Source organism: Rhyacophila brunnea, unplaced genomic scaffold (assembly GCF_057557595.1).
Source record: "Rhyacophila brunnea isolate RB1 unplaced genomic scaffold, BYU_Rbru_1.0 scaffold_3, whole genome shotgun sequence".
Taxonomy (NCBI): Eukaryota; Metazoa; Arthropoda; class Insecta; order Trichoptera; family Rhyacophilidae; genus Rhyacophila; species Rhyacophila brunnea.
In genome coordinates this window covers 37,546,958-37,564,478 of record NW_028232965.1, presented here as the reverse complement: position 1 = coordinate 37,564,478, position 17,521 = coordinate 37,546,958, and the positions used below count along the sequence as shown (strand labels likewise).

The 17,521-nt window shown below is 33.4% G+C and overlaps 1 protein-coding gene across 2 annotated transcripts in view; it reads right to left on the bottom strand.

Moving 5' to 3' along the window:
• Positions 1–17,521, bottom strand: part of for (cGMP-dependent protein kinase for) — a 386,069-nt gene that overhangs the window by 322,339 nt on the left and 46,209 nt on the right. The gene's annotated exons all lie outside the window — the stretch shown is intronic.

Here is a 17,521-nt window from a genome sequence, read left to right as displayed (position 1 = left end):
TAATAGATTCAAGTTTTTTTAATGCAAATTCAAATTAAACAAATCCTTCGACTTTGGCAGGATAACTAAACGCAACAATATCTTCAGAGTACAGCTATAGATAGTCTCATTTCGACACGCTTCCTAATCGCTCACGACATAGCGGTTGGAAACCTCTGCTACAGAGTATATGTATACTTAATAGGTATATTGGATTAGCACGAACGCTAAACAACAAATAGTTGAAACTAATACGCTTACCTAGGGCATGAAAATAATTAACTGACAGTATCATAAACCGTATAAAGCTAAAGACATGTGAGGCATAATAAATTCTTGATTTACGGTTTTCGTAATAATCATAACATAACTTATAAAACAATGGTTTATTTAGATTATAAAATTTTAATCAGAATGATATTGTTAAAATTACAATTACGTGTTTAATAGATAAACTGACGTTTTAGATAAATGTGGATAATCGGCGTGAAAGTTTTAATATTTGTGGAAAAATTCTCGACTTTGTTTGTGATCGAAATAAAATTGTTGGCAAGAAGATGTAAAAATAGCTTCCGACTTTGGTTTTTGACGGAATTAAGCTAAAAAAAGCTCTCGACTTTCCGGACGGAATTTTCTTATATTTTGGGCGGAAAGTTAACGGCACTCTTATATCAAATACTGGGATCGATTCCGATACTCAATATAAAATACCGAAATACGGATACATATTGATGTTTTCATCCATTATTGCAATCCCTAACAGTGACAAAGACTGGAAACGATTGCAACAAACGAAAATAATAATAATACACACGTAGACAGTAATCAATGTGTTAGAATAAGTAGTGTACCTGCAGAATAATATATGGTAACGCCAAGTAACGCGTGACAATTTGTAATAATAACCTAAAAACTTATGCTCAGTTTATTTCAAATATTATTTTTTATATTTATTTGAGAAACTGCGGCCCACATTTAGCTATTTTTATACAAATACTAATTAAAAGTATAGTCTAATAATGTCATCGTATTTAAAGGTGTCGTTAGTTTCTCGCGATATCATTTTATTACTTGGTGATTGAATAATAAATCAAATTACGCTCTTCCTGGCAATTGCATTATAGGTATTGTTTAGAATATTCCTGTACCTATTTAAATTATTTTTACTAATTAAGGCAGCAGGCCAAACTGTATCTAATCTTAGCGCCTCCCCCCCTTTATTTCATTAAATAATACAGACACCTTTTTAAATACGAGGGTGGGTCAATAAGTCCTTAGAAAAGCCGACAGGTGGCGCGACTAGTACTGTAAGCGGTTTGTTTTCATGCAGCGGCACTACCGATTCAGTATGCTGCGAAGTTTCAATCAGATTGGTCGGGTTGTTGTGTGTTTCTCGTACATTTAAAAAAAAAATTGCTTGTGGAAAATGGAAAAATGGAAAATGGAGAAAATTGAGTTTAGAGCTGTTTTTAAACATTTTAATATAAAAGGGTTAACAGCAAAGGAAATAAAAAATGAGTTGGATTTAGTTCACGGCATATCTGCTCCTTCACTTGCAACTATTTATAACTGGTTAAATGAATTTAAACGTGGTCGTACATCAACAAAGGATGAACCACGCTCAGGACGTCCTGTAGAGGTGACTACACCAGAAATGATCAATAAAATCCACGATATGGTGTTAAGTGACCAAAGATTAAAGTTGAGTGAGATAATTGAGGTCACAGGGATCTCAAAAGGTAGCGTCATTTCTATTTTACATGACAAATTGGGCATGAAAAATATTTCTGCAAGATGGGTGCCGCGTTTGCTCACAGTCGACAATAAACGCAGTAGGGTGGTGGCCTCTAAAGCCCTATTGTCGCTCATGCAACGCAATCCGGATGAATTTTTTCGTCGCTTTGTGACTGTAGATGAAACATGGATACACCACTATACTCCCGAGACGAAAGAACAGTCAAAGCAGTGGATTGCGAAGGCAAACCATGTCCAAAGAAGGCGAAAACCGTAAAATCAGCTGGTAAGGTTATGGCTACTGTATTTTGGGATGCACGTGAAATTATTTTGGTTGACTATTTGGAAAAAGGAAAAACAATAACAGGGAATTATTATGCATCTTTATTGGACCAGCTAAAAAACAAAATTGAAGAAAAACGGCCTCATTTAAACAGGAAAAAAATCCTCTTTCATCAGGACAATGTCCGTGTTCACACATATTTACGATCAATGGCTAAAATTGAAGAATTGAAGTTCGAATTGGTCGACCACCCACCGTATTCGCCAGATTTAGCCCCCAGTGACTTTTTCCTTTTCCCAAACTTAAAAAAATGGCTAAGTGGACAACGTTTTTTTTCAAATGAAGAAGTCATCGATCGGACAAATGCTTATTTTGAGGACCTTCCGAAAACTTATTTTTCTGACGGTTTAAAAAAAATTGAGAAACGTCTAACCAAGTGTATTGAGCTCCAAGGAGATTATGTTGAGAAATAAAAAAAAAATACAAAAATAAAAACTGTTTTAATGCTTTTTTCTAAGGAATTATTGACCCACCCTCGTATCATCATATATCAAAAATTATCATTTAAGTATATCAATCATCATATAGGTATCACATCAAATTGCAACGCATAACCACATATTTAAAATATTTAACAGCCTTGAAACAAAGCTTTTTTTACTATTAATAAAATAACATGAAGAGTTCATTAGCAAACTAACCAAGAACTCAGTAAATAGATTTTTGTTTGCTTCAATGTATCTGGCGCACAAATCATTTAAAAGTGGAAACATGGCGAACTTATTTTTTTTGTAATTTGGTTTCCAAAGCTCCAATATTTTATGAATGCCTTTACTTCGTCTTTTTAAATCAGTGAATGCATTAGTGGTCCTTGCATTGATTCACACATTTTTTTTAATTTCAACCAAATAGACAAGTTTAACAACAAAATTATCATTCCTAAACGAATTTGCCTCAAATTTCAACATTATGATGTAACCCTTTTATTACATTTTTTCACGAGTTAGCCAGCGCGCTTCACAATATACTATAGAAGTGGGGTATTATAAAATTAGTCTCCATATTTTCAGACAGGTTTGCAAACAACCTTTTATAGGACTGTTTTATGTAGTTTATATTTGGCGGCCGTTTTATAAAATAAGCATTTGCAAACTGCAAACCTGTGGTTACATTAATTGTGTGAAACTTTTCGCGCCTCTCTTCGCAACACTCCGCGCCTCCCAGTTTGTAAATCGCTGAATTAAGGTAAACTTTAAATATTCACTTAGACTCTGGCTTATATATCGAGACGTACACGTCATCGCGGTCTTTTCTGGAACTAAAACCGTTGCTAAGCATGCAAAAAGCGCGTGGTGTAATACTTAAATCGCAAACAGCGCCATGACGTAGATGTCAATATAATACAGAAAGCGGACACTGGTATCAAATCTTCGGTACTGCATTATAATTATATTAGACACCTATATAACTGAAAAATATCTCGTTATTATTATTACTATATGAAGTAAACTCATGAGCAAATACAATGGTATCAATATATTTTGAAGTCGGCACATAACATACGTATTAATTGAATAAGCGATTTTACGTAATTATTATTTTAACTTTGTTTGAATACAATACGTTATGTATTAAATTGCACATTGAATCGATTGTATAAATATCGATATTTTTGTCAGTGTATATGTATAATAACTATATTATGTTATACTAGTGTATATAAAAATAATATTTAAATAAAAAGTATATAATGTGAAGAAAACAAACGTTTTGTGAAATAACACCTAGCGAATCATGACACCTTAGGAAGGCTCGGAGCAACCTTATAATATACTTCGAGAACAGATTATGTTTGCGACGGATACTAAGGCATAAAGCCCACCAAAGCGGCGCTCGGTGCGCTCTCTACGAAGTAGGCCCCCTCCCACCCGCGCATTACCCTTCACCTATGTAATAAGGGGCTAAAGGAGCACAAAATAATTATTATTATCAGCGTCTCTCATAACAAAGCAATAAAAATATTATTAAATTTCTCGGGGTTTGTAATTAATATCCACGATGACATCATTCTACCAGCGAAATATCGGACACACAATAACTAAACAAAGAGTTCACTGTTATAAAATAATGCCTTCTCGCCCGTCTATCGACGACGCTTCTAGGAGCGTGATTTTGTTTGCCGTGTTCAATGAATGCACTACGTTGTATTTTTGTTAATTCGTGCCGCTGAGAAGCCACACAACGATGACTCGTGGGGCGGGCGGGCACAATGCGTCGTCAAATCCAGTGTGCGCTGGCGTATTTGATTACGTTGTATTTTCGATGATTCACATAGAATATGCGCGAGCGCCCCGCAAGCCCGCTTTAGTGGACTTTATGCCTAAGTGTGCGTTAATATGACATTAGGAATAACGGTAAGATATGTACCTATCTGTAACTCTATTAAAAGTAAATATGTACTATGTGCAACACTAAACTTTTGTTAGTGGAATACTTTTCACTCCACGGCACAGAGTCCAAAATGACTAATTTAACCACACTCCACCGTACTATTTTTTTATTAGTGATCATTAATCAAAATAATATTATAAATAAAGTGCAAAAATAAAATAAAACTAATCACCGACGGGTTAAGACGCAGTCTACTCCGAAAAGATATATCACAGACACAACAATCGAGTTACTAAGTTACTAGCAGTGGCGAATTCGGGAGTTACCCAGGACTTTGTGCATCCTGGCATCCTAAGTTAGGTAACGATAAAATAAATAAGTATTTTGTCTACTAATCATCAACAACTAGCAATACTTAATGATTATAATAAACTAGTGACTTAACTAAACTAGTGACTCTTAAATCGTCAGTTTCATTTTTGCACTCGTCTTGAGACCCAGGTCTTTCATTCATGCTATCAAACACCAAAATAGGTTAAGTAGTTTTCGCACAATTTCAAGTAAGTACAATACGGAATTACATACCTACATGCTATTGTTTCTAACCGAATTGTAGTATTTGCAATGGTACGTAATTAGATAAAAGAGGGGAGGGGTATTCAATCCAAGACATCTCTCGATAGGAATCATAACTAGTACTTTTGTTATCAATGTCTTGCTTGGATGACGCCCATTAATGTTTATTTTAATAATGTGCCACTTTAGTTTTTTTCTCAAGATATAGGGTGTCCCACCATTACTCAAATCCAGTGGCGTTGACAGGTTTGAAGGTATGTTGAAGAAATGTTGCCAATGCGATAAACATGAGCATTAAAATTATAGTCTTGTTTTCATTGTTATGCTATCTAAATCATTATACATAATATAAGTGACTATGTAGATACCAATGGCGTGTAGTCCACAGATGCCATAGATGGCGAACATCCTTGTGCCGTGTCCACACTGGCAACAAGTTGCTTGCAACCTCGTTAGATTTTACGATAATTATGATAATTATCGTAAAATTTAATGAGGTTGCCAGCAACTTGTTGCCAGTGTGGACAAGGCATTAGACATAATCAATAAAGTAGGTTCTTTGTAATAATAATAATAATACTACGTAAACATTTTTATTGCGCAATTGTATTGTACGTTTTACTAAACATTTTTTTTTGACCATGTCCGATCCTGATAGGATCATATGGGCCTCCACAGAGTGGAGGTTTGTATTGACAGATTTTGTTTTTTACGAGAAATGGATGTCAGCAACTCGCTCAACCTATTAGGTCCATACCCTGACACACACAAATTGAAAAACAATATGTGTACTTGCCAGACCCAGGATTCGAACCTGGCACCCACGGCTTTATAGACCAACGCTTAAGCCGCGCGACCACCGTAGGTGATTAAACATTAATTATTCTAAATATTTTATATTATGAATATTACATAAATATTTTTTTTAAATATCAGAGCTACCACGTCGCAACTTGACAATTTGTACTACTTCATCGCCCCGCCCCCCCCATCAAGATTTAATTATTTATATAATCCAAAGTAGATAATACCTACTTATATAGGAAATTGTAGTAGTAAGTAGATGGTATATTATGTATTTTTTCAACAGCATCCCTTTCAGCAAACAGGTCACCGCATGTCACTAGTAGATAGATACATATTTATCCAAAACAACTTACATACCATTATGAATTCTGAGAAAACATATTTAATTAATCGTTTTTGCTTTTTTTCTAAGAGGATGCTAAAAGAACGTTGATGAGGATAGTGCCTTTATTCACCGCATCAATGTCGAATAAATATGTTCAGTAGTAATAATATAATAGTATGCTATTTTTAAATTTAACAAAAACACCCCACGTACTTGTGAAATTATTTAGCCCTAAGTAATCCAAGATCCAATAAGTAAAAGAACAGTTCTAATCTATAACGAATATGTATTTGTGATAAGTTTAACATTGTTTAAAATTTTAAATGTCTCTAAATCTGTCCCTTGTTTGGTAAGAAAAAAATGTCTACGGTTGAAAAACTTTTTATTTTCCGATTTTTGGATCACAATATTAGATCAGTTTGACATTTTTTTTTTATTATTATTATACTTAATTCATCTTTACGAATAAATTAGTAATAACTACCAAAGTAATTACTTACTCGAATTGTAACAACATAAGTACTTACATCTCAATTATAATGGTGAGATAAGGTGCGACTACTATATTCTTCAGAGTGGTGAAGTGAGGTTCGGGCCATATAGCAGTAAGTGAAAAAGTTTAATGTTCTTAGTTGACTAGATGAGAATCATAAATCATAAACGGAAAAAAAACTGAAAAAAAATATTAAGAACTCCTAAATTACGATTAATAACCAAGACTTTGAAACCAGTTGTGCTTTATGACTTAATGCCGGTATACTAAGGCTTTTGAGTTTACCTACTTACATTGAATACATATTTATATTTCGTTTACGTGATAATCTTTAATGCATATTCTATATTTCTCCACACTCGATAATCATTCCATCTTACAGCCACACCCAGAAGATAACCCACTAATTGTTGTGTTCCCTGACTAAATCTCATTTCCTGATTAACTGTAACAAGACGTGAGTAAAAATAAGTGTTAACTACTTGTAAATTTTCGAGTAAGTAAATAATATTTACGTTTCACAAATACCTAGCATTTACGGAAAAAAGCAAATATGTGCACTCATGTAGTTGGCCTACCGAAGCCGTCTCTGTCAGCAGTACAACAACTTCGACTCACAAAACGTATCTATTTGAATTACACTTTAACGAATCACCACTAACATGCCATCACGTGAGCCACTAATTTATGAATGTATCATATATTTGAACACAAACAAATCTTCGAGCACTGCTGCCAATAGATGTAAATACATACAATCGGCTGCAGGCAACCCGACGAGGAAAAAACTGTGACTTGGAAAAAACGGACATTGAGCAAAAACTAGATTTTGGGCGCGCTGAAAAAGCTGGAAGCCTTGTTGTTTTATTTGTAGCCCCCTTTGGATGAGGTCATGTCGGAATTAAAAGCCTTCTTATTTTGGATCGTTAATAATAGACACGTCTGACGTTTGAATGCCTTGCGGATTCATTATAAGTCTGATTGCTCTTCGGTCAACATAACGAATGGATTAAAAAAAAAAACAAATTATATAAGTACCTTAAGCGTAGAGTAACTATGAAGAGTTAGTTGACCATACGTATTAAAAAAAATGCAATCTTTTCATTAGTAAAATGTGCTTTCACACGATCAGTCTTCGTTTCGTAAAATGCGAAACTGAAGTGGCCGAGGCAGAATGAGTTTTCCATCAGTTATCGTATCAGTTTTTAGAGTTGCCAGTTAATTGACGTGTAAATGACTTAATGACAGAGTTTATTGAGATTTATTGGGGCTATTTATATGCTTATGGAAAAATAGTGATCACGAAAATAATAATAATTACGAAATATGGAAGTATCTGTTTTTTAATTGAGAAAGTAGGTAGGTACCTAAATAATTAATTTAGGTGCCTATTTAGGGAAATTAATGTGAGCCTTTAGGCATTTCAGTACTATTTAGTCGATATGGCGAAGCGCTCTGCGTTGTCGTATTTTTCATACTACTTTTCTAATTTCGATTGAACTATTATTTTTTCAAACATACTCGTAACTATGTACTGCATTATATCAACCAATATGTTTACAAAGTTATTATAACAATATTATTCATTTGGAGGATAAAAATATGTAAATATACGTCGCCGTTTCCCAAATGAACTATCAACTGGGACTGAACGACGGACAACTAACTGAACCGATCGTCTAAATACACCGCCATTTCAAAACTGAACGGACCAGAACTGAAACCTCAAAGTTTCTATTCTGTTTAACGACGTCGGTTTTCAGAGTCTTTTGGTTGGTGCAACAATAATTATTGAGACCCTTTGTAAAATCTCGGGGAACCCCTAACGGGCTGACACGTATCTATCTAGAGGGGTTAATAATTACAAATCATATCTAACGTCGATTGGTCGAAATATTGTCTCAGATCCTAATTGTTTTTGGAAATATATTCATTCGCTTAGTTCCAGTAGTACTACAAAAGACAATGCCATGATGACGTTGAATAATGATCCTATAGAGAACCATGTTATATCTGATGCATTTGCTAAGCATTTTGAATCACTTTATAGCTCAATAGAACCGCTACTTGACCCCGATTCTGCTGGTCCTTCGTCTGCAACGCAAGATATTCAAATCTCAGCTTTTGACGAGAAAGATATGGAATATGGGTTTTCAAATTTGTCTCCCAAAAGTTCATTTGGTCCAGATGGCTTGCCACCTTATGTGGTTAAGGGCTGTTACGAACATATATCCTTTCCGCTTAAACATATATTTAATTTAATCATAGCATCCAGCACTTTTCCTGATGCATGGAAAATAACCCGCCTAAGGCCGCTTCATAAAAAGGGATCTAGATCAGAGATCTCTAACTATAGGCCAATAGCAGTTCTTTCGGCTCCATGTAAATTATTTGAATCGATATTACATATAAACATCAACCGTCAAATAGACTCTCGCCTCTCCGATTCGCAGCATGGTTTTCGACTTCGGCGGTCCACAGTAACAAATCTTATAGTGTATAATAATTTTATTTCAAATTCTATGGATAAGTCAATTCAAGTTGATTCTGTGTACACAGATATTTCCAAGGCATTTGATCGTGTTGATCACGATATTTTATTACAAAAGCTTTGTACATTTGGCGCGTCATATAGTATAATATGTTTTTTTGCTTCTTATTTGAAAAATCGCCGTCAATTTGTTGATTACCATGGGAATGAATCGCGGATTTTTAGAACAAACTCTGGTGTTCCTCAAGGTTCAAATCTTGGCCCAATTTTGTTTTTAATATTTTTTGATGATATTGTCAAAGTTATAACCAATTCTTCTTGTTTGCTATTCGCAGATGATCTTAAACTTTTTCGAACTATTGAAACCCCATTATGCTGTGCGATGTTGCAGTCTGACCTAGATGCTATCTCGCAATGGTCTATCTTAAATAAACTTGAATTCGCTACCTCCAAATGTAATATTATTTCATTCAATCGTTCAAGGCACACCTTATTGTTCCCATACACATTGTCTGGTATAATATTGAGTAGGGTAACGGAGATAAAAGATTTGGGAGTATTGTATGATACAAAGTTCACTTTCAATCAGCATATTCTTAACATCAGTACTAGATCTAGCAAAATGCTTGGTTTTGTTATGAGGATTTCAAAATCATTCGAAAACGTCCGAGTGCTACGTACATTATACGTATCATTTGTGTTGAGTATTCTTGAATATGCCAGCATTATTTGGAGTCCTAATAGGTTCATGCACACAATTAAGCTGGATCGAGTCCACAATAGATTTCTTAGATTTCTCTACTTAAGAACATACGGGTTCTTTCCTTCTGATAATGACAATAAAATGAATTTCCCGACTCGTTTTCTTCTGGGTATGCTATCAATGCAATCCCTGTCTACCCGAAGAGTGATTGTTCTTTTAAAGCATTTCTTTTTACTTCTTCGTGGGTTCATTTACAATCCGCATATACTGGCAAATATTAATTTTCATGTTCCCACCAATATCACTCGCAGCTCCACGGTCTTCAAGATACCTCGTCGCAGGACAGATGTTATGTTTCATGATGCTGTGTATCGTGCAATTAGCTTATTTGATGGCACCATAAAGGTTGATTTGTTTTTTATTAATTATATAATGTTTGTAGACGTTTTAAATAGGATAAATTTATAATTGTATATATTGTCATATTTCTTTAATATTTACACATGCTGTCTTTTCCACTTTCTTGTCATATTAGTTGTTATTTGTAATTAAGATATTTTTATATATTTATATGTATTATGTATTATGGCGCATTGGCCAAAAGCTGTAATGCCGTAATACTCTTTTTTTTATAAATAAAATAAAATAAAATAAATAAAAAATAACAAATAACAAATAATATTATAATTAACTATTTTTTTTATTCAACGAATAATTCACAAGATCTAAGAATGTAAAATTTTAAGTATTGAACATACATAATTTTGAAACCACTTATGAGAAAATGTATTATAACCAATAGAAAAAATCTTTTTGAAAAAAGTAAGAAACCCCGCAGGAATCGAACCTACATCTCTCGGGTATCGCGCCCACCGTGACAATACAAAAATATTTTGGAGTAATCCGTAACGTCGGCTAGTAATTAAACTAATTGAAGTACCTAATACCTACTTTGATTTAAAATACAAAAGTCGATAGCCAATCGTAGCTCAATTTGGGAAGCGCTAGTATTATAAGAGCCAATGGTTAAGTCGTAATTAGTATGACAGCTTTAGCATAATGGTACATGCGCGCCGGGCGCAATACCTAACCTAACCTAACCTAGAAAATAATCCAGTATATCGGTTATTTTCAAAATTTGTTTGCCGCTGGCTTCCACTAAACAGACAAGAACCGAAATACGTAAAATACGTTCATTATTGAACACTTAGAAACACCTGATCGGTACGTTCGAAGTATTCTTTAGTTTTCCGCGAAAATTTTACAATTTGATTAGAGTGCTGTGACGCGGAAAGGTTGGGAACCACTACTCCACACGACATTAATTTAACAACCTGACCTGTGAGACCTTTTTTTTATTTCTAAATATACATATTCTTTGTTTAGGTATATAGGGTGTGTCTAATTGAATGTTCCGTTTATTATTTATTACATTATCTTGGCAATACAAACATGACGATAGTATTCTAATCGAAGAACCAACCTAGTAGGTACGAGTACATTGTAGCTTGCGTGATAATATAAATAAAGCGACGCTTGTTGATTATTCGCAAAGTTAACCAAACCAAAATGTATGCTTAGTGCATTACGATATTGACATTAAACCTAGCAAAAAATAAACTGTATCGGTATCATATTGCTATCTACAAACATTCAATAGCTTTGCCCACTAAAACTAGAAAAAATATTTTGAATGTATAAAAATACTTTCACGGTTATTTATTATACTGCCCTGCTAAGTAAAAAGACAGTGTTTTTGGTTTTGGTGAAATGAGAACTCAAGTTTTAAACTACATTTTCTTTTATATTATGTAAACTTAGTGGATTGTTTTGATATAGTCTATAATCTCTAAATATATACAGTCTATTTAGCTATCAAAACAATCCAATAATTTTACTATAAGAGAAACGGAAAAAATCGGGTTCTCATTTTACTAAAATCAAAAACACTGTCTTTTTACTTGGCAAAGCAGTATAGTATGTTCAAATATTGGTATTGTCACCGTGCAGACTTCCAAGGGCGGATTTGCCTGAGTTTTCAGTGCTTCAGTGCATGAGAAAATCCCCTAACCAACAACAGACATCGAAATTTAAAAAAAATCTTCAAAATATTACATAAACATAAATTCGCTCCCGCGTACTTCAATTCAGCCACATGCGGCTTAGCTAATTACGACTAGGGATTCTAATCCCGGGATCCCGAGCTATTTTCGATACCTATGAATCCCGGGATTGATAAACATAATCCCGAAACTTTCGGGATTATTTTTTTTATCAATTTTTATGGGAAATAAAATAAAAACGAAAATATAAACGAAAATTAATAACAGATAACCACATTAGAAATAAACTGAGTTTGAATGAAGTTTGATTTATACCCATGTGTAAGTTGACGATTCATTTTATTTTTTCACATAAATTAAGTAATAAAAATAAGAAAGATTGGAAAAAACAATGCTTCGCACTATTAACCGAGTAATTTTACTATAATCTCATACGTTTTACGGCAGTTTCATATTTGGCTGACTAATGAGTTTTATGAAGCGGAAAGGCCATAAGTACACCATGATTTTTTTTACTATTTTAAATCTCGCTAACCCATTCATTAAGTCTTTACTATCAGAAACAGCAATCTCATATTAAATTCACATTATTATTTATTATTATTTACTCCATTAAACTTGTGCATTTCTAAGATTGAACGTATACAATATTTACAATAAATGTCTTAAATAGTATAAATTATACTAGATTTATTTTGACCGATTTTATCAATATTATTTGTGAATATAAAAATTTTATATTAACAATGGAAAAAAATGCCAATCCCGGGACCGGGATTGTCAAATTGTAATCCCGAAATCCCGGGATCAGAATTATGGCTCGGGATTGGATTCCCTAATTACGACTAAATTAACTACCAAGTAGTCATACAACTGAAGCGATTTTTAAAAAATCTTTAATATTGGAGACTGGCTTCTTTTTCAAAATTGTATGTTTCTGAGGTTTTACAAAATTTGTACGTTCAATAAAGATTGCTACATTCTCAAATCTTGTGAATTATTCGTTGAATAAAAAATCGTTTATTTGATCATTGTATAATTAATTTTTAATATTTAATTAAGGAACAGCGCCGTAGCCAAAAATCAATGACAATGGTCCCATATTTGGCTTGAATATGATTACAATATAACATCCACGATGGCCGAACGGCTTACGAGTCGGCTTATAATGTCGTGGGTCCCAGGTTCGTATTTTGGGTCTGTAAAATACGCATATTGTTTTTCAATTTGTGTTTGGAGTCAGAGTATTGGTTGAGCAAGTGGCTAATATCCATTTCTCGTAAAAACTAAAGTCAGTTAATACAAACGTACACTCGTGGCGGTCTATATGATATTCTTAGGATCGGACATAGTCAAAACTATATAGTATGTAACTAGCGATCACCCACGACTTCGTTCGCGTGAAATACGGAAAAGTAGACAGATACAGACAGATTTTTTTAGGAACGGACAACAACAAAAAATGGTTACAATATTATGATTAGTGAAAAACAACACAGGGTACGGATTCCCTAGATTCCCATTGAATCCGCTAGTATGTATGCTTATCGAAAAACACCAATTATACATTTTAATTAAAAGTATCTTATCCGAAGACATTAACAAACGGAAATAGCATTTCATTTATTGTGTACAATTAACAAATTAAATGTAGTTACTTTTTGTTTCTATATATACTCGTATATGATAGATACATAATATATCAACATATATCATTCCCCATATAAAAACAGACATATGATTAGTTCAATGAGCTGAACGAATCAAGCAATCATTAGAATCGTAAAAAATGTGCTTCATTGATACTATTTTTATTTATTTTATTGTCGAACATGGCTTCCAAATAGATACATATGTGCAGTATTAGTTATTTGAATATAAAATAATCCTATTGAATTCTATCGTCCTAAACGCCCTCAGTGACAGCTAAATAACCGCGGGATCCACGAATTGAATAAAACCCGCAATAAACTATTTACTATGGGGATGCTTGTATCTAGCAGTGCAACGACCCCAGCCGACGATCATCAGAAAAATTATAAATACACAGTGCCCGTTCGACAAAAGCTTGTATACCTGCATGTTGTATTATTTTAGCACTTACAAAATTATCAGGGTATTTGAACTACAAATATCAATCCATGGTTTCTCTAAAAAGCTTTTTAAAATTGCCTCGGTGGTAAATGAACATTTAATTAGGTACCCGTGTATGTATGTGGTAATAATATTTACAGGATATGTTTAGGAGTTCCTGGGACAACAAAAGAAAGATATTAATCCAAGTGCTGAGGATTGAACTAGTACATCGGTAATCAAGTTGAGTAAATCGACTACAAATTTAAATATGCGATTGCAACGATTTTCAGCATTTTGCAAATGAGGTTTTGTTCTCAAATCCTGTATTACTACGATACGAAGTAACATTGATATTAATTCTGCATGTAGTGTTTGGTGGACGCTAAGGGCCGGTTCAGACGGGACACCGGTGTCGCGCTCGTATATAATAAGGAGGCCTATGTATTCGAGTAAAGGGGCCTTTGTATTATGTTTATGAACGCCTCAAAGCTAATGAGTCAACGCATAATTTCGCGTTATAAATTTGAACATAAAACTGGCTGCGGTAATAAAAAAAAGTGTATCGGCGGCTTGAGAATGTAGCGGCCGACGGAAAAGTGTAACGGACACGCGTTGACTCATTAGGTCTGGGGCGTTCATAAACATAATACAAAGGCCCCATATATTATATCGAGCACGACACCGGTGTCCCGTCTGAAATGGGCCTCAGCGAAAACATTAAAATTATATACTGCTGCTATGGAAATCATAACGACATTTTATACGCTATGTCCATGAGATATATATATATACTGCATTTTGAGAATATAATGGATACCTCTTCCCATACGAAGCAGTTATATACCTGATTTATGTATAAATCAAATAGGTATGTGGTAATGTGAAAACCTACTTCTAAATCATTGTTTCATTAATTCACTTATATTCTTTTAAACCTTAGAACCCCAATTCCTCAAACCTCCACTCTGTGGAAGCCCATATTATATTATTAGGATCGGACATGGTCGGGGGAAAAACCCTCAATTATTGAAATCAGTTCAACCACTCTTGGGACCAAACGACTATCATTTACAATTATTTTAGAAATATTCTTGGACCAAGTGGGATGCTAAGACGAAACTCTCGTAATTGTTTGCAGCATATAAAGGTGATTCGATATCATAGAAGCGTTTTTATAGTGGCAAGTATCTATTTGTTTTTAATAGTGAGGGGTAACGCACACGTTAATACAAGAAGAAAGTCTAGTGTAATTAATTACACCTTAGACATTCATTCTGATAAACGTTTTGATGTGGTACCCCTGTAGAATACACCCTCAAAGAAGGGTATGCAGTCGTAGAGGGAATAATATGTCAATGTGAATACATTATATAATTATATCAAACCATTAGTTAAGTTAAAAGGGTAGTTTAAAACTTGGGGTTTCCTACAACAATTTCATTAGAACCAAAACACTGTATTTTTACTTATCAAAGCAGAGCTCCTCTATCACAATCTTTGTTAATATTTATTTTGTTATGCCTTAAATAAATTTAATAACACTGACTACGTGTAATGTATCTAATGTGGATTTTTTAAATGCGATGTAATATGAAAAAAATATTGATTCAGGCTTTTTGTATTACTTTAATAATATGTGTATTTTTTTAATCCAATGGTAACTCATTTTTAATTGAGTTAAGTTTTATACAACTCGGTCATAATATACGTGTACGGTGTAAAAGTACCCACATAATAATATTCTTTAAATATTTTTTGATTATTCTATGATTACGCTCAAAATGGCCGGCCGGCTACGCGTTTAGCTTACAATATCGTCGATCCCTGATTCAAATTTCAGATCTGTCAAAAAAACACGTTATTTTTGGTGTGTTTGGAACCAGAGTATGAAATAGTTTGAGCATGTAAATGACATCCATTTCTCGTAAAATAAAAATTTATTAAGAAACCTCTTCACAAGGCGGTCCAAATTTACAAAGGATTGTAAAGCTAATTCAATTCATGTATATATACGTACTATTTTGTAGGTATGAAAGGCATTAAAAAAAAAACAAATTAAGCTACATAATAAATACCTACTGTGATGTCGTTTGTACGGTCGCTAGTGAGAGCTTTTGATCTCTCAGCGTGAATGGAAAGTTAAAAAAGATTTTACCAATTTTGTAAACAATACGTTGACTACAAAATTCAAAAATGGTTTCATACATTATAAAACTATATAGGTAGTACCTACTAGGTACCATGTTTATAACCTGAATAAATAATATTAATAATAAAATTCAGATAAATAATTACTATGCTTTACTAAAAACATAAGATTATGTAGCTGTCGATTATCATTAGATAACAGATAATAAAAAAATCTTCATGACTTTTTCAGTTATCTCAAAAAGTACGTAGATAATATCATGTTAAAACAACAACACAGGTATCTTATAATCGTAGATTATTTTTAAAGACGATCCTATTCATAGGTATTATTTCCAAGATATCAAATAAATAATCTGAACAAATTGATAACAAACACATTCCATAATAATTATGAGATTATAAAAAAGTTATTTTGTTTTGAATAAGTAGAGTGGAATGTAGAATTATAACAATCGTAACACTTTCTGTAGATCTATATATCACCTACTAAAAATCTGTAAATTTGAAAATATTTCTTGCTGTACATTAAATAAAATTGAATTATCGATATTATCTTAATTTAAGTTAATCTCAAAAAATCGGCAGGTAGTTAGGTTGTATGTATAAACTTATTCAGCTTTATTATACAAATATAATGTTTGGTTGGTATAATAATATAATTATTATCATGCCCTCCACAAGAGTGGTACAAGGCTCTAGCCTGAGGGTCCGGGAATAGGGGGGTTGGCGTAGCGGGTCGACCAGCTAAGTATAATAAACACACATTACAAATTTGCTCTATTAGTAAAAAAGAACACTGTTTTAAAATATGTGACTGCGATGCAATTTGATGTGATCTGATGATTGATACTCATACTTAAATGATAATTGACGTGTAGAATTTGGGAACCGCTATTGTAGATCATCCTACTACTCATAGATAACATTGGCGATAGATAGGGAGTCCACCAAAGACCCTAGCCTTGGTTCCCTGTTCAGGATGTAGGGACCATGGATATTATTTGTCTATTTATGTATATTTTATACGGCCTTAATACATTATATTAATTGAATTGACGTTTACGAGGCATAACTGTATTATAATAGTTTTAAAAACTAAGTGTTTTGTTATTTCTACTATGTTCCATATATTTATGGACGTTGACATCTGTTTCGGGCTAGAAACATATTTTCAGAACGATCAATTACAAAAACTCAAACTGAACTTTGTAACTCTTAAAATCATGACAGAAATAGAGGGTGTATCGTGTTAACCTATATCCGACTATCTACACTGATAATGTAATGAACGTCCCCTTATTGTTTTGAATCTAACTACGGGTTTCGCCAAGGTTAACTGGCAATATTAGTTATATTAAAATTAATTGCTTGTAATTTAATTACCTATTGGTTTATTATTATTGAAATCGCCAGTTTTCCTGACGACTGCTACACAGTATAATGTTTCTA